Source organism: Myodes glareolus, chromosome 1, assembly GCF_982192425.1.
Source record: "Myodes glareolus chromosome 1, mMyoGla1.1, whole genome shotgun sequence".
Lineage (NCBI taxonomy): Eukaryota > Metazoa > Chordata > Mammalia > Rodentia > Cricetidae > Myodes > Myodes glareolus.
The window spans coordinates 31035580-31058818 of record NC_142026.1 but is presented as its reverse complement, the minus strand read 5'-3'; the positions used below and the strand labels follow the sequence as shown (position 1 = coordinate 31058818).

Sequence of the window (23239 nt, the reverse complement as noted above, 5' to 3'; positions counted from 1 at the left end):
GCTGCCACAGCTTAAAGGATGTCCAGAAGATTGTTTCCTCACCAGCTTCCTGTGTGAGTCGCCTCGAGGGCACACATGGACAATCTCGGTTGTCCTAGCACCCTCGAGGCTCCCTAGGACATCGCTGCTGGGCACTATTGTGACGCACACGGTAGCTGTGGACGCCAGCAAAGAATGTGTGACTGATCCACGTGGTTCACACGACAGCTGGAGTTCACCAGCAGACCAAGCCTGAGGGCTTGGGGATTCATGACAGACTAGGGTCAGAGAAGGTGGAGGTCACAGGGGTTAACGGCTAAGGATCTCAGAGAACTTGGACACAAGAAGTCAGCTCTTCAAAAATAAAATGAAACAACTTATTTCACATCATTCATCACTGCCAAGAGGTAAAAATGACCCGATGGTCACGGAAGAATAAACAGACCAACAAAAACGATTATTCAGCCATAAAAAGAAACGGAATGCCCATGCGCACCACAATATAACTGAATCTCCAAGTCATGCGAAGGGGAAGAATGCACTCACCAGAAGTTGTAGGCTGATGCAGAATGTATTCTCAAATGTTCCTTGACTCAGACCGTACTGGAACACCCAGTGTAAGCGGAAAGCACAAGTCGACTCTCCTAACTCCATACATATACTTTTAACAGCTTACAACAGAGTGCATCTGATAAACCAATCACGGAGCTGTGACATCCCAAGGCAAACCTGGCGAGATGGGGTCAGCAGAGCAAGCAGCTATCCTGAACAGAGTGGGAGTGACTGTAAAATGCACTGGAGGGAAACAGAGGCGTGGTTACTTTGTGACCACTCCGGCCAGCACTTTTAGATAGTCAAGACAGTGACTCTGAGGAGGCACCATGCCGCCAGGGCTGTGACGGGTTAGTGACTGTCTGTCCACGGATGTACACACATGAAGAACGGTCTGAAGTCGCCTGGACCGAGAAACGTGGGCAGTGAGAGAGACTGCTCTAGGATGGAGGCAGAGATGAACAGAAAGAAAATCTGTGGCCGGATACAGAGGTGCCCAACGAAGAGAAAATGCTGAATTCATGAGGTCAAGGCAAGCGTCCCTAGGGTGTCACCGACAAGCAGCAGCCGGTTAGAGGTACTGACAGGGAGTCATAGTGTCTGGTGGTGTCCCTGGAGCAACACACTATGAACAGGGACAGATTCCTGCAGCTAAGCGCAACCTAGAAAACCAATTCAAAGGCTGAGTAAACTCCAACCCCAGCTTAGAGAAGGACAGGCGTCTGGTCTAGCGTCCCCTTGATATAGACATTTAAGAGGGGCAGCCTCTGGCATCTTGTCACCCCACTGTGGGTGCAATGTCTTTTTACTCGAGGTTCATCTCACCTGGGTGTGGGTCCACTAGAGTTGAGCTCCTCACTAATGTCTTGGAGGAACAAACGAAGGCATGGCAAGTCATTGGAGTCACTCAGTGCCATTGCCAAGGTCTGAGTTCAGATCTAGCCTTCACCCCCAGATCCACTTGGGAAGTGGGAGAAAGGGGGTAAGTGAGGTCGGAGGGAGAGGTCTCTCTCAGCAGATTACAGCAGTGAGTAACCACACACCCAGCTGTTCAGTGGGGATGCTGCCTCAGTGGAGGCTCCCAGGTCCCCAGCCAGAGCACAGTTCTGCCAGTCAGCTGTCCTTGGCCCTCAGGTGCTTCCTGGACCACCACTGAAAACCGAGAAGGCCAACATGGCAGTCGTGGGCTGTCCAGAGGGAGGTGGGTGTCCAAAAAACCCTAGGGGTACTCAATTTGAAGCCCACTCATATGCCATACTGGAAGAATTTCCAAGTGTTATGTGGAGTAAGGCCAAGTTCAACAATCCACCAAAACTTGGCACCCAGGTAAAGTCAAGGATTCCACAGTGACTGTGTATGCAGGTCACTCTGCAAGAAGCCAAGCTCCCCTGAGACCAAGAGCTCAGAGCCACACAGAGAGAGGTGCTTGGCATCCCACAGGAGCCAGAGGCTCAGGCACACCCTCTCTGCATTCTGCTACTGCCAGCAATTTCTTCCTGAGCTGGACCACTCTAGAACCTTCTCTGGCTTGGCAACATGTGAGATCATGGATATTTGAGGGATCCTGGGTAATGGCGCTGAGTTCTGATGACTCAGTCTAGATGGATCTCTCCCAGCTGCCGACCTTTGGTTTAATTGCTGTTCAACCTGAAGGCACAAGTACCTTGTATGCAGACAGCAGCATGAACGAATGCTTGGCCCAAGCCACCTGGCCTTGAAAGGATCAAGGGAGACAAGCCTACTGGAAATCATAAACCAACAGCAGAGGAGTTTCTCAGCACTGAACAACCTAGGCTGTCTTTGCATGTTCCCCTTGTCGAGTCTGAAGAGAACATCACTTCTAACCCACCTCCTTGGCAAGTCCCCTCAAATGACCCTTCACCACCTCAGCGCCAAGAGTTCAGTCAGCTCGGAGGAACCTCTGCCTGTCACCTGTTAGCCCGGACCCGCTTCCTGGGCTTGCATGCATCACTGGAAAGCACCTCCACATTCGAGGACACCAAGTTCCACAGGGATTCACCAGGCAGGTGGTTCCAAAAGTGAGTGAATTAACGTAAGGGCTTTAAAATGCCAAAGGAATAAAATCTATCAAGGATTCAAGCTTGATGATGGCTCTGTCAGTGACTTCTGGGAGACATTCGACCCCTTTGAGGGGACTGGACCATGCTCAGCCTGCCTGGGAGGCCTTCTTCCAAGACTAGGCTTCTAGCTAATTTTATAGCTAATCCCTCAAGAATCTGGTAAAGGGGGCTGGAGAGACGGCTTAGTAGTTAAGAGCACTGTCTACTCTTCCAGAGGACCCAGAGCCACATGGCAGCCCACAGCATCTGTAACAGGGAGATCTGTTTGACATCCTCTTTTGGCCACGGGGGCACTGCACTTACATGCTGTGCAGACACAAAACGCAAAAGAGCCATAGTCACAAACATAAATAAAACAAACATTTAAACATAAAAAGGAATCTGGTAAAGGTATATAGAAAAATCACTGTACCTGTGAAGATCTGCAGGAATAGTAGGAGTTTTGAAGCCACTGTGAACCACCCTAGGGTGCGTGTGGACAGAGTGTGGGCAATGTCAAAGGAAAGGGAACAGATGTGCTCACTGAGTGTGCAGTCCAGGGCTGCTGGCAACAATGACAGGGCATTGGACAGGGGCAGGAGAGGTGACCCCCTCAAGGAGACTTTGGACAAGCTACCAATCTTCAGATCTCCGCTTCTTCCCTGTCAATGCAGTGTGGCCCTCTGGCCGGTTTAGCACATCTCACGCCAGGCTCCAGCCCCTGCCTCTGTGCAAGGGATAAATGACAGTCACAGCGGGGTGCCACACACCAAGACAGCAGACCACACTGCAGGAGCGGAAGGTCCAAGTTTGTCCCTTACTGCGAAATCCCCAGCGGCCAGGGCCATGTCCCACAAAGATGATCTGTGCAAGGGCTGGCAGCCATCCCTGGGTCAGGCGTCCTTTGAGTGAGAAGCAGAGACCTGGTGACAGGATGCACAGGCAAGGGTGACTGTGATTCTGCAATTCCTGAAGGGCAACCTCACTCCTCAAGGTCCAGTTCTCAGGTCCTGCTGTGTTCAGACTCTGGATCACACCGACTGCCTAGTCCCTTTCCTCTCCATCAGGTCTGAGCACACATTCAATTGCCCCTGTTCTTTGCGAATCTTCCCGGACCCTGGCTTCATGTTTACTGTTGGGGAAGCTAGTCTATGCGAATGCTAAATTAATCTATGTAAATATACACTAATTTATGCAAATGCTATCATAGCTAGAACCAAAAAAATGCCCGTGCTTTGAGGACAGTTGTTTGTTTTCTTTTGTTTCTGAGACAGAGTCTCACTACGTAACCCTACCTGCCTGAACTTGCAGAGATCCTCCTGCCTCTGTCAAATGTTGAGCTTATAGGTATGTGCCGTCACACCCAGCTTTGGGAAAATCAGTTATAAATTCTTTCCACGGATAATTTTAAGAATTCAAGAACAACACACGGGGCTGAGTATGCAGCTCAGTTGAAGGAGTGTTTGCCTAGTAAGAACGAAGCCCTGGGTTCAATCCCTGGTCCCCAGTTCTGCACAAACCAGTCACCATGGCATGCACGACTATATAAACACAGCACTCCGGGGGTGGAGCAGGAGAAGCAGGAGTCCAAATTCTTCGTTGGCTACATAGCCGGTTCAAAGCTGGACTAGCTAAGTAAATAAATACAGACTGTCTTTCTTACCAGAGCTCCTGCATCCATGAATTCCAACAACCAGAGGTGAAAATATTTAGACAAAAAAAAAGGTGTCTGGGTCAGAGGTTAATTCAGAGACTCGTGACTGGTCAATGTGCTGAGACTAACTGGCTGTGAGAACTTAGTCATTTACATCAGTTTTCCTCAAGGTCAAAGAGAGGGGGAGCAGGAATGCATGAACAGGAGAATGGGGAGGGGTAATGCAAAACACTGTTTTCGGGGCATCACTTAGAGCACCCCTGGATTCACAGAGGTTGTGGTCACCTGTACTGGCAGGTTGGTCATGCCCCAGGGGCTGGTCTCACACTCCTATGCATATAGGCAACACCGACTAGACTCAGTAGGTTATAGAAAAAAAGAAGAGGACATGAAGTTGGATGTGGTAGTGGTGGTCCAAGGGGACCTGGAAGGGGTTGATGTCATCAAAATTCTAGGGGGACCCAGCACCCTCTTCTGGACTCCAAAGGCACCAGCAATCTCATTCCTACATACCCACACAAACGTAGAATTAAAAAAATTGTCTGCAGCAAACATGGACAGTCTTTCCTGACTGTTACCTCCTCTAGAAGACACTGTGTAAACTAGACAGCACTCACCCTGTATCGGGTACTAGGAGCCACACGCGGCTGCAGGGGAGCATGTGGGAAGATGTGGGCAGGTTGCAGTCAATATGACACTGAGGTACAGGACTGGACAGCCCGAGGGAGTCCTGGGAATCATTCCCCACCCCTGTGACTACCAAGGGAGCTGTGCATACCGTCCGTGGGCTTTTTCTGAATGACAATCTGCTCGGAGACTCTAGGAACAGGGCTGGAGAGTGAGTGAGCTTCTCTGATTGAACTGGAAGAGCCTTTCAAACCCAAGTGTATTTCATCAAGACATTCCAAAGCCCTCACTATAAACAACACTGGAACTTTTCTTCCTTTGCTCCCTCCTCCCGCCCAAGGTCTCAAGTATGATGAGAATGTCTCACTTGTGCCCAGGGCCACACCTGCTTGAAGGAAGGTGAAGAGGCCATCAGGACCACTTAAAAGCCATGAGCAGGCTTAGGCTCCTTTCCCGGTCCTGGGTCCCCAGGTCCCCCTTCACCGCTGCTGACCTTGCCCACCTTCAGCTGAAGTCCCTTCTTGAACGAAGATGCACAGACTTCATGGCTATTTCAAGGTAGAGGTTTTGGAAGATGACAAGAACAGCCTCCCGGAGACACTGCGGGCCATAATCCTCTTAAATCACCTGCCAGAAACTATGAGATCACACTTGACCCCAGACAGACCCACAGGCATCCAGAGAGAGACTCCGCACTTGAACGTCACCTGGCCAGATGGGGTTCCAGGCGTGTCAGGCTGGGGGCAAAAGTTACTATGACTCAGCCTAAAAGCCAGTGTCTTCTGCCCTGTGTGTGACTTGATCCTAATTCACACAGCTCAATAGTGAGCCCATGACCTCCTCCCATAAAGCCACACCCCTAACGGTTCTGTCTCGGTCCAGTGGCAAACACAGGCTGACGGCCAAGCCTTCAACATATGGGTCTCTGAGGGGCATTTGAGATCCAGATGTGTTAGTGACTCTCTACAATATCCAGGCAGGAGACAGCTGCACAAGAGTGGCTTCACTTGAACCCCTAAAGAAAAAGTCCCATCACCATGGACCAAAGGAACCCTCATTAAATTTCATTAAATTTCTCAATTGTATATCTGACTTTTAAAGACACTTGCCGTGCTAACATGAAGCTCGCCCGTTAATGTCTACTTTGCAGTTCTCCCTACAGGTTCACAAAGGGACCAGGGATGTGGCACATGCCCAATGGCTCTGCGGTCTCCCAGGTACCATCGAAGAAGTGAGTCGGCAGGAGGTAGCTTGGAGGGCACACAAACCTGGAGAATTCTAGGCCTGGGCTTTGCTATTCCATGATAAGCCTCTGGGCTAAACCTGAATGAGGCCCTCTCAGAGGCTTCTTCGCTCATGGGTGAAATGGGAAGTGCACAGAGTGTCCCGGAGCCTCAGGGAACAGCTAGCTAGTGGTCATGGAAGCCGCAGGACTCTGAAGTCCACGCTCTGGAGCCTGGGGGTGGAAGGACAGCAAAGGGCTCAGGTTCTCCATGACTTCAGGCTCCCTGTTCACCTGCGGGGCTGTACTCTTAACTGTCTTAGGTGAGAGACTAGGAGTAGACTCCCTGATAGACAGACAGGGAGGTGAAAAAGATGGCGGAATCTCGCTTCTTCCCTACCCTCCAAATGCGAGACAAAAGTCTGGCAGCTTAAAACAAGGGCCTTGCCGGCGGCTTTGGTCTCCCACCAGCGGGCCCCCTGCTAATGGCATGGTTCCACACGTTCGGTCTGGATCAGGGCGTGTTACACAGCAGTTGTGGGCCTATAGATCAGGTTATCTTTCTCCAAACTGACTAACCTGAAATTGGGGGGTGGGGGACTTCAGAGTCCTAAGAGACTGAATTTGCCTCTGCTTTGCAGAGGGTTCTTTTCTCCATGGGTCTGCGCATGTTCAAACCCCAACCAAAGCCTTTCTTCAACTCTGTCTACTCCTGGTGTTGGTGTTTGAGATTTCTCACATGCAACTTGTGGCACTCAAGATTTTTCCTGCATTTTAGTTCTTTAACTGGCGGAAAACCTATCAAGCAAGACTCCTAGACTGAATCACATGTCCATGGGTCAGTCACACTGTTCTCAAGGATGACCAGACCACTGCACACCCCGACATGGTCCATCCCTTTGAACGGCAACATGCATGGGCATAGGGCAAAAGATTTCCAGGCTAAGCTTTTACACCTATATTGCAGGTACCCCAAGCAAACCACAGAAATGGCCAGTACCGGAACTCTGGACACAGAGATCCTGGGAAGCTCTCCATCCCTGTGACCTCCAGGCCGATCAAGCTGTGAATTTAAAGATCAAGAACGTGGGACATTTGTTTTTCTGGAACAAGAACCACAGGCACTGACCCCAAGGTATCACAGCCCAGAATGCTGGACTTTTTGAGAGCTGTGAGGACCACGTCCAGTCCCTGAACTTCACCCAAAGATGCATGACCTCAGGGTGAGCAAACAGAGCCTGCCTCACCTCACTGAGTTCCCAGGTGGGAGACACCAAGTCCCACTGGCTCATTTGAGATGGCAAAGCCACCCTAGGGCACGTCTCCTCCTACTTCTTCTTCTCTGACATCTTGCTGGCCCAGTGAATCTGGCAGAGTGCCAGCAAAAGCAAACCACACAAATGCCACCCAGGCGAGTACTGGGTGTTATGGTGTCAGCCTCTAACACAGGGGCCACAGAGCAGTCTCTTTAGTTTCCTCTAACAGAGATCAGGATTGGAGCCTGCTCAGCCAAGAGCAGTAAGTCTGAGGTGGAGGAGGGGAAAAGCAGCCCCCTCCCCCATTTCCTGCTGCACAAGCCTCTGGGATTCCCTGAGTTCACCCAAAGAGAATCACCGGGGCAGCCACCGACATTAATTTCAAACTCTGCCCCCCCTCTGGCCAATGCCAGGCCAAAAGAACGCGAGGAATGTGAGCGGCTCTCAGCTTGTTTCCACAACCCAAACAGATGGACGCCTACAGGGCAAAGAACTGCACTTATAAGGAAAGGCCTTGCTGCCGGCCACTTCCTGGGCATTCAAACCTACCTCAGGAGCCTGAACGCTGACCCCGGGACCTGCAGCGCCCACATTCTTCGTGGTAGCCCAGGACACCCAGGCATTCTCCCTATCCTAGCGCACGTGTAGACTCGAACACAGATAAGACAAAGAAGGGGAGAGACATAGAAACAAACACACAGCTTACTTGGCTTCACAGAAGCGTCTGTGGGTTTAAAGAAAACCCCTAACTAGCCCTTGCAGTCAGCGGTAGGCTTTATTTAAACCCATACATCTTCAGAATGGAAGATGGCATGGCCCAGCAGCTGTTTCTCAAACTCCCTCCTCGGTAGCCACTGCTTTCCACTGGGCAAGGAAAGGCGCGAGGCATCTCCATATCATGTGGAAATTCCTCCCCCACTGACTACTGGGGACATTAGTCCTGCTGACAGCCAGAAGGGAAAGGTCAGAAGAAACAGGAACTAATCCGAACACCCACTAATCCTCTTCCTTCTGACACCCCTGGAATGGGGGCAGCAGGGCGGGGGGGGGCGCTAATCTATAACCTCAGGGCCAATGGAACCAATCACTCCACACTGGACTTGGGAAACTCATGTTAGAATAACAGTCCCTTTGTGCAAAGGCAGGACGGGTAACTGGCCCTGCCCCATGCTGCCACCAGAGAAAAAGCTGCCCCACTGGTTTGTCCACAGGACATGAATGGGAATTCACAGAAAGTAAGGGGGAACGTGGCCATCCTGGAAATACACGGATGCCAGCTTCAGACAACTGTGCTTCCCCAGCTGGGCACACTGTGAGCCGGAGGACATCAAGAAAGAGAGGGCTATAAGGGAGATTCTGACAGTAACTTCCGGAAGTTAATGCTCCCTGCTCTGGCGAGGCTTTGTGTGCTGGAAACCTTCCCTCCGCTCCATGGGTGACATACACTCACTGATCCGTGGGATCTCAGGCACCGAACGTTGCTGCTGTTGGGCAGTGTCTTCACAAAGGGCCTGCTTACCTGCTGGGGGACGTTGGCCTCCTGGTGTCAGAGGAAGAACTCCAAGATGCGGCCTTGCATCCAGGTGCAGAGGGATGCCCTGGGAGACATAAAGGGCAGTGTGAGAAGATTCTGAAAGTGGGCTCTGTTGGAAGGGTTTCTGCAGGGGGGAGGTGAGATGACACTCAGACATCAGATCCTTCACTGTGGGCCTCCCAGAGCTGCCCTGCTACAAGGATCACAGCAGCCCCGCTGGGCTGGCCTGCCCTTGCTTCTGCTCTTGCCACTGGTTATTATCTGAGCGGCAGCAGAACCCAGGCAGACTCCAACCCAAGGGAGCAGTGTGGTACCCTTCTGGCATACTGGGGAGGAGGGGATATCTTGGTGACACACTGAGACAGCCAAAGAATGACCACCAGTGTAGACAGAGGCTGCGTGCACTTACATGTCCCAGTGGCCCAGACCCAAAATGATCACACAAAAACTATGTTAATTACAATACTGTTCGCCGATGGCTCAGGCATATTTCTAGCTAGTTCTTATGTCTTAAATTAACCCATTTCTATTAATCTATGTATCACCATGAAGTTGTGGCTTTCTCCTTTAGCAGTTACACAGTGTCTCTTTGACTCCGCCTACTCTTTCTATAGATCTCTGTTCAGATTTCCTGCCTGGCTTTATTCTGCCCTGCCACAGGCCAAAGCAGATTCTTTATTAACCAATGGTAATGAAACAAATTCACAGCAAATAGAGGGGAATCCCACATCACACCAGCAAGGGTAGATTCAACCTCCATGCACGATATGGTGAGGCTAGCGGTTTGAGTCCCTGGCACCATCCACCCCAGGCTCTTTCAAGAACCTGGGTGGCTGAGCAGCTGTGGCATTTATAGGAATGTAGTCCTGGGCAAGGTAGGAAGAGTCCCTTCTGGATACCTTCCCACTCCACCCGCAACAGTCCTCATGCACACAGAACCATATCCATGCCCCATACCATCACAGACCAGCATCTGTGTACCTGGCCCACATCCATGTAACATACAACCCCTCCCTGTGTAGCCAGGGCACATCCTGAGATTTCAGAGCACAGACCTCACCCACTGGGGCTTCAATGGAAACACAAACCTCAGATATACCAAAAGGTGGGAAGCAGAGGACCCCCCAAAAATGCCACATGAGAAAACAGCTGGTCCTTGCAAATACACCGGCAGTGTTTGACATCACGGACCCAGGAAAACACCACTCAACATGACGGATACCACCAAAAAGGCTTGGACGATGTAAGAAGAAGTGTTCATAAACAAGAGACATCTCAATCCCAAAGGAGACCAACGGGAGGGGCCATTCAGGACACCAGGCAGGCACCATAGTCCAGCCATCAGGTTTGCTGGAGAATGGCCAGCCAAGCCATTCTTAGGTCAAACAAGTCTTCAGTACTGGGGAATCCCCATCAGAGAGTTTAAAGACCCCACAGTCAAGAAGGGAAAGACCCTGAGCACAGCAAAACCAGGCCAACCCAGAGGTACCCCACAAACCACCTGCCATTGGGGGGCTGAGGAACGGGAGGGAGAGGTGCCTGGGGGCTGCTAAGCTCATCCGACAGGACCAGATGGCCCCTCCCCACCTCTCTTCTTCCTGCTCGAACTCTCTGGAAACCCAGGGTCTCTGCGGAATGAAAGAAAAGTTACGGCTAGGGAGCCAGAGCCCAACACAGTCATGACTCCTAGGGTAACCATCCGATCTACTATGAGTGGATGGAGTCATTATAAAATCCAGATGTTTCAAGAAACATCATTGTCACCACTGGGAAGAATTTGGGGAACTCCCTATAAACCCAATGCTGAGAGGACAGCATTGCCTTGTTTCCAGGAGTCTCAAAGCACCAGTATCTTCTCATGCTGCCCAACGAGAAGGTGTCCCGGCCACCCTGGTCACCTCTCATGGTCCTGGAGGACATGAAATCTCAGAGTGTGACACGATCTGAGTGCTAGAAGGCTGGGTGAAGGCTCACGGCCACCATTCCACTAAATTCAAACGGCAAAGTACACAGAAACAGAGACTGTCCACACCCCATTCCAGGATGGTTAGCAAGTCCCTCTGTTTCCACGTACCTGGGTGCCCTCTCCACCAAATTCCCAGCCCAGGTCGCAGGATCTCAGAATGTGACGGCATCTGGAGAGAGATGTCTAAGGAGCTAAAATGAGATCAAGGCCCTAATCCGTAAAACCAGGTGATTCGCTAAATGGAAGATGTAGAAAGGGCCTGCAATGGTCACAACAATGGATGTGATTCTGGTGATGGCCAAAGGCCTCCAGGTACCACCAGAGCTGATGCTGGGCCAGGGGGCAGCCCCTTACCCTGAGGTTCGACCTCCATTCCACACCCATGCTGCACTACAGGCATCAGAACTTCAAGAAACGTAACTGTGGTTCTGTGTCAAAACTGCCCATCAAATAATTCACCCCACCCCACAAGCTCATCTGCAAAACAAGGGGAGAGGGTCACAGGGCCCTACCATTCTGGATGTTGCTGAGGGAGACAGGTCTGAGACGGCTAAGGCCCTCCCCCACCTCATCTGCTACAAGTCTTCAGGAAAGGCCCCGCATGGCTCCCTCTTCCAGTCAATATACCGCAAGGCCTGGATTCTGTCAACACCCGGAGACAGCGCTCCAGCAGACACCTGTGATCTAAGTAAGCCTCACCCCTGTACCCCCACCCTCCCGTGGGCAAGTGCTGAGGTTCCGAAATGAATACACGAGACAGAAACAGGTGAGTCTTTGCCCCACACCAGGGGCAAGCAATGGCCTGTGGGCTGAACCCAATGTGGTGATCTCTCTCTGTAGGGCCCACTATGCGTCCAGGTTTTGGCGTCCTTCTTCACCTCCCGTGCCAGTTCCCTCCGAGCCCTCACAGTCCGGCCCACTCCATACTTCTGGACACTACCAGATGCTTACGTATTTCTAAACAGTTGGGGATGGGTGGAATGAATCAAAAGACGAGCGTCTTGCGAGGTGGGCATTACATGAGGCTCACATCTAGCGCCCTTCGACTGCCATCTGACTGAATAAGAAGTTAACGTGTCAGCTAATGTCCCCTGTAGGGCTTCTGTGTTAAGCCATGAGGCAGCTTCAGAGACTTTCTGGCCCACAAAGCTGAAAGACCTGTTTCCTGGCTTTCCAGAGATGTTTACAAGCCCCTGTTCCATGCCAGGCTACTTACGCAACGGGCACGGAGCCAGAGGGCCGCGGGCTCAAGCCAGAGGCAAGCGGGCCCCCACCCACAGGTGCGGGCCGGAGGCCAGGCGTGGTGCCAAGGGCAGCCAGCACAATGAGGGCAGAAAGAAGCGCCAAGGCGAGGACGTGGCCACAACGGGAAACGAGAGCCGACCCAACCCAACTTCAAAGTTATTATCCTGAGCTGCTTCCAACCTGGAAAAGGGAAAGGCACTCCAGGGTTCCTTCGCAAAGGAGAGGGGCACTCCTGACCCCTTCAGCGGCACGCTGCCTCCCACAGCCTTCCTAGGGCAGGTCAGCTCCACCAGCCCCTATGACGGCCAGGAGTGACCTGCAATTCCAGGGCCCAGCTGAGCACTTAGCCCCTAGCCCACTGTCGGGAAGGCCGGCGCTAGGAGTGGGTGAACCACTTGCACTTCGTTTTCATCACTTCTTGGAAAACAGTTCATGCAGGTTTTGACTTCCTTCTTCATCTCACCAGCCAGTTCCCTCAGAGCCCTCACAGTCCGGCCCACTTCATACTTCTGGACGCTTTCAGTAGAAAAGTTCTTATTTATCTTCCGTTTCCTGAGACAGGGTCTCATGCAGCCCAGGGTGGTCTTGTACCCCGATCTGCCTGCCTTCCCCTGGGGCTGAAGTCTCTAACCTGCTGTATCTGTTACCACCATCTAAAAGCTACTGAGGGAGCCGCTTCCTCGGGCAGGGTGCAGCCTGTGCTCTGATTAAGACCTGGAAACCTTCCTGGGGAGCCAATGAAGACAGACCACCCATGGGGACCATTGGAATGAGCTGTTCCCCTGCAGGACTCGATGTGTGTACGGAAATGGAACAGAGGAATGGTGACTGTCAGTCACACATGTACATGTGCTTTCGGATAAGCCTGGTGGGTTTGGCAACACCCCATTTCCCTGCCTGTTAAAACAAGGCTCTCTCTCCACAGCATGTGAAAAACTCCAATGTGAGTTTGCTTCCTTCCGTCTTTTCAACAAGCACATACAAAACCACTTGGGAGAATGGACCTTATTCTTTTATTTCTTTGAAACAGAAGATACCCAACACTTAGTACCAAGTACACAGCAGAAACTTCCCCCAAGTGCTTAGAACTTCACTTCTTACATCTGTACAAGGCTGGGGTTCCCGAACATTGGTACACAGCAGAGATCTGGTTACCACAGACCGCTGCCCACCCCCATCCCGTCCAGGTTCCTGATTCTGAAGTCTACGGGCAGCCCTGAGAGTGAACACGACACACAGGGCCAGCCGACACTTTGGAAGTCACTGGTTTAGTGAACCTGAAATGTGTTTTTCCATCTGTCATCTCAGTGACTGTCCTTTGCAAGCCAGAGAGGCATCTTGACAGGTTGTCCCCAGTGTCCCCAGCACAGAGTGGAAAAGGAACAGAGGCAGGCCAGGGAGAGGCAGGCCAGGGAGGGCGTCAATGACCTCATCTTCTCGTGGAGGACAAGGAAGAGCAGAGTTGGGATCATGACCCGATGCAGTATAAAGCAAGCATCTGCAACCTTGATAACTGGAGGAGCGAAATGTAAAGGCAACAGTCCTAGACAAAGCAGACTGCTGAGACCGGATGTCTGTAAGCAGGGACATAATGCCGTCCCAGGTTGTACTTCCTTCCTTCCGTCAGCCCTCACAGGTGACACAACCTCCCAAGTCTCGAAGCTGGATAAAGTTAAATATCCTGCCTACAGCAGATGAAGGCAGCCGTGGCTGGGTCTTGAGAGAGTTCCTGTCTCCACGAAACACAGAGGGGGATGCAGAGACCAAGAAAATGTGAATGTGCTGGAGACTTGGGTTTTCCACGAGCAGGGACTCAAATCCCAGCACTATCATAGAATATAGCGAAGTTCCCCTCTCCCCCCCTCCCGCCCCTCCAGGATGCTGGGCAGGATAATAAGATAACAACATCACTTGTGGTCCCTGCAGTTGCCAGTTTTCACAGAGCCCTGGCCCCACCCTCCACAACTCCTACCAGCCAGCTCCCCATCCAGCAGCACAGCAGGCGCAGCAGGAGAGCAGTCCCCTGCTGACCAAGGACCACCAGAACGGGGCTGCCAGCTGACCTCTCGAGTACTGCTCCCTACAGGTCAAATCTACTCCTTGGTAACCTCTCACCTTGGCAACAGTGTAAGAGGCAAAGGAGAGAGAAATGCAGCCACAGGCCTGAGCCTTTCAATGAGACCCAAATTCTTTCCATGCTTGATTCATTGTGAACCAAGAGTCCTCTTCTCTCTTTAGATTTGAGGGGGGAGGGGCAGAGGGCTAGGGTGACAGGTCATAGTTGAGAAATCCCAGTCAAGGGCTGAACTACTTGGGAACGGGGCAGGGGGTGGGGAGGAGCTTACTTTATAAGGACTTGTGGATCGCTGATCTGATAGGTTATCTCAAACCATTGCTTTCAAATACACCACGCCCCCCCTCCCCGCAACAGATATGGAAACTAAGAAAGGAAAACCAGTGGGGGTGTTTGCTTGGAGCCCCAAACCTGCATCAAATTACAGCACTGGCCTGTGCTTTGAATATCTCACCCAAATGACTCCTCGGAGTCTAAATTCCTCGGAGATGACCACAGCCGCATCCAGAAGATGAAGCAACGCCCCCATTGTAAGAAATACCTTCCTTTCATTTTGTGTGTGTGTGTGCGTGTGTGCGCGCGCACGCGCGCATGCACGTGCATGCGTCAGAGATTAACCTCAGGTGTCATCTTAGGAGCTGCCCTTGGTTTTTGAGACAGGGTTCTCACTGGGACCACCAAAGAGGCCAGGGCTATTGGCTAGTGAGCCCTAGAGACCTGCCCATTTCCACCTCTCCCACGCTGGGATTACAATCGCACACCACACCCACCTTTTAAACATGGGTGCTGTGAACATGGGTGCTCGGGTTCTCCGGCTTCTAGTATAAGCATTGTACAGACTAAACTATCTCTCTAGTCTGCAGGAAGTACCTTGTTTTCATTACATTTATTCTTTTTAAAACCTGAGTGCTGGGATTAGAGGAGTGTGCCACCACACCAGGCAATGTCTTATTTTTAAGCACACACGTTTTTTAAAGTAAAAATAATGCAAACTTGAAAAACAGGCAATATGCTTGTCACTCTGTGGGACTGTAATGCATTTTGGAAGGCCTTTCGATCTGCGATACTGGGCTGAGCAAACCACCCAGCCTGCCGGCTAGCTCCATTTACCATGATCCCACAGCCTTCTGACTTTGGCCAAGCTGAAGCAAGCACAGAAAGGCTTGTGATCCAGCACAAACCTGTCCAGAGAGGCAGTGTAGATATGAAGGTGGGCTCTGTCTTAGTCTCTATCCTATCTACATATCTGTTTATTCCCGCCTTCCTTCCCTACAAGCCCCATTAAGTAGGCGTGAAGGGTTAGCGTGCTATAAACCCAGTTCCGGCCCTACATGGCTAGGGCTCATTTGGCTCCTAGGGATGGGAAGCTACAAGCTGTCATCAGCTCGCTGTGTGTCACCTCGTGCTGGCCTCATCAGCCCGCTTTCCCTCCTTGCCTCTGTGAAGCAGCAATTTGGCAAGATTATCAAGCGAGCTAGAAATCAGAGAGCGATGAGGTTGAACACAGTAGATGCAAGCTGTCTGCGTGCTTTAACACAGGACAGAATGGCACCCCGAGTCTCGCATAACAAGGACTGTGTGACCCGCAGGGAGGGGAGAGTCCTCTAGCCTCTGGACACTTTAACCCTCCCCGCCACGTTCTCCTCAACATTGTCTCAGAGATAGTTTGGAGTCACCTGTCTCCAAGCCAGTTGGATGGAGCAGAAATATTTTCTGTGATGGCTATTCTTGGTTGTCGACTTGAATTAACTAAAACCCAAGCACCTAGGCACACCTGTGAGGGATCCTTCTAGATTGAACTGTTTGAAGTGGGAAGACCAACCCTAAAGCTGGATCCTTCGAGGTGGGAAGATCCACCTTTAAATCTGGACCACACCTTCTACTGGCAACCTAGAGAAAGAACATAGAAAAAGGAAGCTCTCTCTCTGCCTGCTTGCCCTCACTCCCGACAGCAAGTCCATTCATTCACAGGCATTAGAGCCTACCTCTTTGGGATTCCAGAGTATACTGAAGACTAGCTAAGACAGCCAGCCTCATAGAATGAAAAATTACTGATTTCTTGGACTTTCCACAGGGAGATAGCCATTGTTGGAAGAGCCAGACTATAACCTATAAGGCACTCTAATAAATCTCATATACATGAATATATATGCATATATATTCATTCTGTCAGTTCTGTTTCTCTCGAGAACCCTGACTAATACACTTCCATTTCTTGTAACCCTCAGGGGTCAGGAAGAAAGCCTTACAGAAGGCCACACTACGGGAGGCACCACACCATAATGGATAGCACAGACCTCTTTCAGGGGGCTGCCAGGATAATTCCAGACACTGGGTGCCCCTTATAGAGGGTGCTCCCCATTGCTGCACACCAGGTTTCGCTAGGCAGCCCTAGGATCCACGCTTCCTGCCCCCAGGGACAATTCCAAGGCATATTCTCACGGGTCCTCAAGAAGGCTCCAGCACCACGTAGCCCTCAGTAGTCCATTCCTTCAACGGTTTGCCCATTGCTATTTTTCTCTCTCCTCATCTTATCCTCCTGGTACTCCAAATCCCGCTCCTGAGAGCAGTCACAATCTAAAATAAAGGCTCTGTCTCTGGGGGAGGGGGTCACAGTCTAGAACAGATGGGAAATGTACAACTGGCTCCAGGTCACTGGGTTGGGTTTTTGCCAAGACCCAAACACGAGGCTCAGTGACAGAGAGGGACACTCTTCTCCTGGCTGGCTCTGGTCAAAGCTGGAGGGCAATTCTGTATGGTTGGTACAGAAAATCCCAATTCAGAAAGCCAAGCAAATATTTTGTTCCATTATTATGATGCATTACCACCCAGCTAAATCTGAAGGGGGAAGTGAGGGGTGCTTGTGCTCGAATAGTTGGTTTTTACATAAAATCACAATGGATCATCTCACTCATATTGAGTGAGGTAACCCAGACCCAGAAAGACAAATATCATATGTACTCAGTCATAAGTGGCTTTTAGACATAAAGCAATGAAAAACCAGCCTACAGTTCACAATCCCAGAGAACCTAGACAACAATGAGGACCCTAACAGGTCAGACATACATGGATCTAATCTACATGGGAAGTAGGGAAAGACAAGATCTCCTGAATAAATTGGGAGTGTGGGGACCATGGGAGAGGGCAGAAGGGGAGGGGAAAGGAAGGGGAGTGGATAAAAATATATAGTTTAATAAAAAAAATTACAATGAATGGTTTTCAGGCTGAGGATCACCAGAGGTCACGGGATGGGGCTCTCAGAGGTCACTTCCTTGGATTCCTGGATGCCCTCTCTGTTACGGCTGTAACATGGTTCTACAGATCACAGCGTTAAGACACTGTATTAGGTGCCCTTCTAGGGGCTAGAAACCCAAGGGTTAAAGCCAAGGAGATGGGGTCAGCAGGCTGGAACTAGAAATTCTGTTTCTAGTGTTTCCTGGTGTCACTGCCTCCGATTCCAAAGCATACTAACTTAGTCTGTGTCTGTCATCAGTGCGTGGTGGCACCTCTGTGCACCACATCTTACAAAGACAGCGTGCTTGCACCTAAGACAGAGGTAGGAACCCCGCAGACTATGGTTTGGACACAGTTTGAGTACTAAAACCTTTGTCTCCCAGACTGGAGCTACTGAGAAACAGTGACAGCTTTAAGAGAGCGGGTCTAGCAGAAGGTAATCAAACGATCGGGGCACCCTCTCTTGCAGTGAATCACACAAAGACCGAGCCTGGTCCCATCCTAGACGCCCTCGTTCCCCGTCTCTCCTGATGATCTCACCACTCCACAAAGTCCCACTGTGGTGCCATGTCCAGACCGTGTGCTGGAGATGCTGGCGGGAGACTCTTGAATCTCTTCTTTACCATGTAAAACACCAAGAAATCCGGACACCTCAGGCTCCTTCCATCTGCAAAGGCCCCTTTGCCCTATCCGTAAAAGTTATGGACACACACACTCCATCAACCGCTGCATACTTTACTTGCCCAACCCCCACCCAGCTTCACCTGCCTCTCCTTCTGGTAAACACGTCTCCCCTTTTCCCCACCCCTCCTCCTCCAGAATACATGCTCTATGAAGAAAGACCTTTGCCCTGTTCACTTGAGCACTGGGAAGCCCCTGGGTCCTAGCAGGCACCCAGTAACTCTGTGTTGCACGGATGATTCTGGAATAGTCACAGTGCACATGGGTGGACACAGACTGAGAAGTCCTCACGCTCCAGGTGCGGACAGGCTGCTGGACCCGGCTCCTGAGACTTCTGGCTGCTAAGTGTGCTGAGAGTGATCTCCCCTAGAGTACGCAGAAAGTGGAGGTCAGTAGTCAAAAAAGTAGAGGGGCGCTCCTACACGCCCCTTGACAGCTGCCTTCCAAAACACAAGCAAGGAAAATTAAATTCTTGTGACCTATCAAAAGCAGTTGTTTGACAGCATTTTTCCATTCCATTCCAGTATCATTCTGCAAGGACTCAAAGCGGGTGACGCCCACAACAAAGGTCTCCATAGAAACCGCTCACCTCCCGCCTGAAAAATCATGACTTCACCTCCCATTCCTCCCAAACCTACTCCAGATTGTTACCGAAGAGCCTTTGTGCAAACAAACACCAGCGCCTGAATGGCAGGAAATGTGGCGGGTTCATTTTTTTTCTTCTAATTTTAACTCGCTCCAGGAATGTGTGTGTTCTGAACACTCACTCAGCCAGGGGCCCACATTCCTTTACAGCCCACAGAAAAAAAGCCGGGCTCCAGCAGGGCTTTCTGGGATGGAGGAGGGTATGCCGCAAACCACACTCCACCTCGACAGAGCAAGCTGTGCTCAGGAAGCCGAGCCCAGGGCCTGAACACGCAGGTCATAGCTGGAAAAGCCTGGAGAACAATCCTGCCAACTGTCCCCTGGGACAGAAGGATTCCAACAAGCCTCTCTATATTTTAAAGGCCTCCGTGGGGAGTGGGGGTGGGGTTGGGATCCCTGAAGTGAGAGACAGATGAAGAGCCAGTATCTGCCATGTTCTAGAAAATTCAAATTTGTAGGGCTCAATGAGAAAAGTAGACCGAAAAACATGCCAAGAACCTAGTTGGAACAAGCCGGAATAATAACATGAGTTTGGGGGAGGGGTGGCAGGTGTACCTCGCTGAAAGTCTATCAGATACACTTCGCTCTGGGCTGACCAGGTCTAATATCACAAGGTGGTCAGTGTGGAGCTCCGGGCACAGGGTGGGATGGGGTGCAGGGAATCTGGCTTCCACTGGCAGTGTATATGCTGTGGCTGAAGACAGCACAAAGCCCTCCCCTGTAACATTCTATCATCCTTCAGAAGAAGAAGGGAGAAGTCAATCAGAAAACAGGCATGTCACAGAAAAGTCCATGGTGAAGGTGGGGGAAATTCAGCTATGCATGGCTCAGGTGAACCCAAGGGCAGGCTGGTGGGCCAAAAGAAACCGAACACAGCAAATGACCACCATTGACAGAGGCTGACCATTGTTTCAGTGGCTCAGGAATCAGGGTTGGTTTACCCGAATGAAGAGACCCTTTTCTCTTGGGGTCTCAGTCTCTCAATCAAGGCCAAGATCTCATCAAGGCTCAACAGGAAGGAATTAACTTCCCGCATCATGTGGTTGGAGCAGACAGAGGCTTGTGGCTTCCCGGCTGGCTGAGAGTGTGAGGCCACCCTCATCCCAACCACAGAGCAGTCTGTGCACAAAGTCAACAAGTTATCAAGTATTCTTACACGTCTAATCACAGAAGGAACATTGACCTTTAGTTGTACTTTGTTTTGATTTGACACAGAGATTCATATAGCCCAGGCTGAGTCTAAAACGCCCAAAATAGCTTAGGATGACCTTGATCTTCTACTTTTTCCCCCGATTTTACCCAGAGTGCTGGGATTACAGGCATGCCTGGCCTAATGGTGCTCAAGATGGAACCGAGGCCTTGTCCATACTGGGCAAGCGCTCCACCGGCCTTGCTCCAGTCTGAAACATTATCATTGCGATGAATTTTATTAGAGGCAGAATGTAGGCCAGCCAGAGACAGGAGGGAATAGCATGTTATAACTGGAAACAAGCAGAGGAGGGTCAACATACAGCCCAGGAAAAGGATGGCTCTCGACGCTTAAGATCTGCCAGGTTAAAACTGACCGGAGCTAGGAAGATGGCTCAGCAGTTAGGAGCATTTGCTGCTGTTCCAAAGGACCAGGTGTCAGTTCCCAGGGCCTACACGGCAGTCCACAGCCATCTGTAATTCTCACTCCAAGTAATCTAAGGTTGTCTTTTGGCCTCCATGGACACCAGGCACACACGGCATACATACACTCAGGTAAAAACACTCATAGGCATGTTTTTTTGTTTTTGTTTTTAATACTTTTAAAAATAATTTAAAAAAAAAACAGAAAAGCTGAGACAGGGAAGACAATGAGGCCCATCAAAGCTAGGGCTGAAGTTCTCTGTCTGGCCTGGCAGTGGTTGCATAAGCCTGGACAAGAGTTCTTTGTTATGATTCTTCAAAGACCATGACAATATTTTGCAATTACATATATATACACACACACACACACACATATATATACACACACAAATATATGCATACAGACAGATACATGTGCACACACACATATATACACAAAGTTTAGGGAATCCCCTGACTTGGTCCCTTGCACCCCATGGAAGTGACAATAGCTACTGAGCACACTGAGAGCCTAAAACAGCTTAGATTGCTACTTCTGCACATCTCCGATTCCTGTTCATCTTGCTCAGAGAAAGAATCAAGCCAGCTCTAGCCTGGAAATCCTCTTTGCCACCTCAATAGAGGCCTCAGATTCTACTATGAGGTGAGGTTGCTACTCCCAGGCGAGATTAAGGTACTTAAAGATCACCCCAGCTCTTGACCTTCTACTAAGTACAGGTGCCATGGCTGTAAGAATTCAGCTTTTCATTGGACCAGGGCTCCCCTGAGACCCTGAAGCACTGCACTGCTGGGCCAAAAGAAACCGGTCGGAGGGTCTGGTCCCTGCGGTGAGGGCACCTGTGCCTGCCCCTCACACCTCAGCATCATCAGATACTGGCTGAGCCAACAAACGTGGTCCTTCTCTGGGTGGTTGGATAAGGGTGGCGTAGTTACAGATCAGAAGAGGAAGTGTTGCAGGGAGCTACAACAACAAACCTCTGTGACCATGGTGCATGGCAGCCCGGGGACTGAAAAGCCCTGCAAGCCCCAACCCCAACACTCAAGTCTTCTCTGAAAAAGTGCTCCACAAACCTCCAGGCTTTTCCTGGAGGGCATACTAGAAAGAGCCTGGGTGGGAGTAGGAGTTTTATCTAATTGACCTCAAAAGTAAACGTTAAATTCAGAGAGCAGTGTTGCCGGGCATGAGGAACAAAAACGTGATGCTGGGCTGTGAGGGAAGCTCACAGGGGTGGTGGTGGGGTGAATGTGAAGTTGGGTGCAGCCAGCACAACAGAGTGGTCCCAGGACAGCAATGCCTGGGGCTCCAGTCTGGAAAAGAAGGTGGGCCAGGGGCTGACAAGTCTGGCGGCACTCCTGTCACAGGGCCTCTGAGGAACACAGGGACAGAACTGCAGCCAGCTCCCCTCTGTGTGGCATTCTATTCTGTGGCTCCCCTCTAGCAAGGAGTCACAGGAAGGCCACTAGGGTGTTTACCCACTGACACTCCCTTCAACTACAACATCTCAGAGGCCCACGACAGGGGGCTAACCACCCTGACTTGTTCTCTCCCAGCAAAGATGGCCAGCATGACCACGGAAGTCATGGGCTGTCTGCCGCTGTCCCACCTGAGAAGCTTCAGATGTGGAGGCCAGAGCAGACCTGGCCAGGATTGGAACCTCACCCAGCCGGATACTACGGAAGGGGACCACATGAGAGGCACTCAGAACTCTGCACAGTTCAAGTCAGTGCATGCAACTGTTTTTGCTGTCCCCCATCCCAGACCTGCTGGGCTAAGATGCTGCATTTTTACGGTATCACTAGGTCACTTCTGGGCAGGCAAGAAAGATGTGAGAAGTGCTGGCGTGGAGGATTCCAGCATGTGTGAGCGGGGTTCTGCAAAGAAACAGTCTTCCTAAGACTAGGACCTTAAGGGTAAAGTCCTCTGCGATAAACCCCGCCCCCCGCCCACACCGACAGCCGTGCACGCTCACAAATACCCCCAAGACCTGAGCTCACTCTAGACACTGACTAACCGCTGCATGTAACTCAACAGGTGCCTCGATGTGACTCAGTATCTGGGTAAACTTTGCAGGAGAGCTAATCCCATTCCGCTTTCCATCCTCCCACTCCTAAGTCACTAGCAGGATTAGTGAGAACCTTGACAGATTCCCAATAAACCCGCCAGTTCACTTCAAGGCCTGGTGCCCTGGGCTCTGAATTCCGGGGCCGTTTGTTAACGGCCCATTGTCTTCAGCGCTCCTCTTCCTTTCTCAAGTTCACTCTCGAAGAGATGAGCTGAGCATTGCTTTAAAGGTGCTCAGCTCTAAACATCAAGGCCAGGGCAGAACAAGGAAGCTGTCGATGGGAAGAAGACTGAGGCCCAGCACAGACAGACCCAGGCTGACTGAGCACAGCTCTGCAGAGAAGGGAGACGCTAGACCTCCCCGCTAGAGTCTCCCCACTGTCCAGGGTCTCATCTGGAATACCCAATATCATTTTGCTGCCACTTGCTGCCTTTTGAGGCTCTTTTTGACTGTGTAACTTCCCGGCTGCTAGGTGACCTTGACAGTCTGAATCCAGGCAGGTGCTTTAGAAGGTGCTTTGCCACTGGGACCGGTCTTGGGTTTTCTTCACTAGTCCTAGGAGGTGATGTGTCATTGGCAGGATGCTCACACAGGGGAGACGTACATAGCCATCACAGCAGACTGTCAACAGGATTTAGCACTGCTAGGCAGACTGTGGGCACCTGTCCAGCATCTCTCAAGCCCCTTCTCCAAGCTCCTGTCCCCTCTCTGCTCACAGATGTTCCTGCGCCACTGCCAGACAGAGGAGCCCAAGTCCCAGCTCCCATGTGGATTATGCAACAGGAAGCAGAAATCCATGGGATGGAAACCCTGGCTTAACCACAGGCTGTAATAAA

The 23239-nt window shown here is 51.0% G+C and overlaps 1 protein-coding gene across 1 annotated transcript in view; it reads right to left on the bottom strand.

The window, feature by feature from the left end:
* The window catches only part of Sh3bp4 (SH3 domain binding protein 4), an 81167-nt gene that overhangs the window by 39247 nt on the left and 18681 nt on the right, over positions 1–23239 (bottom strand). The window contains exon 2 of the mRNA XM_085696850.2: positions 8870–8948. The gene's annotated coding sequence lies outside the window, so the exon portion shown is untranslated. The remainder of the gene's footprint in view (positions 1–8869; positions 8949–23239) is intronic.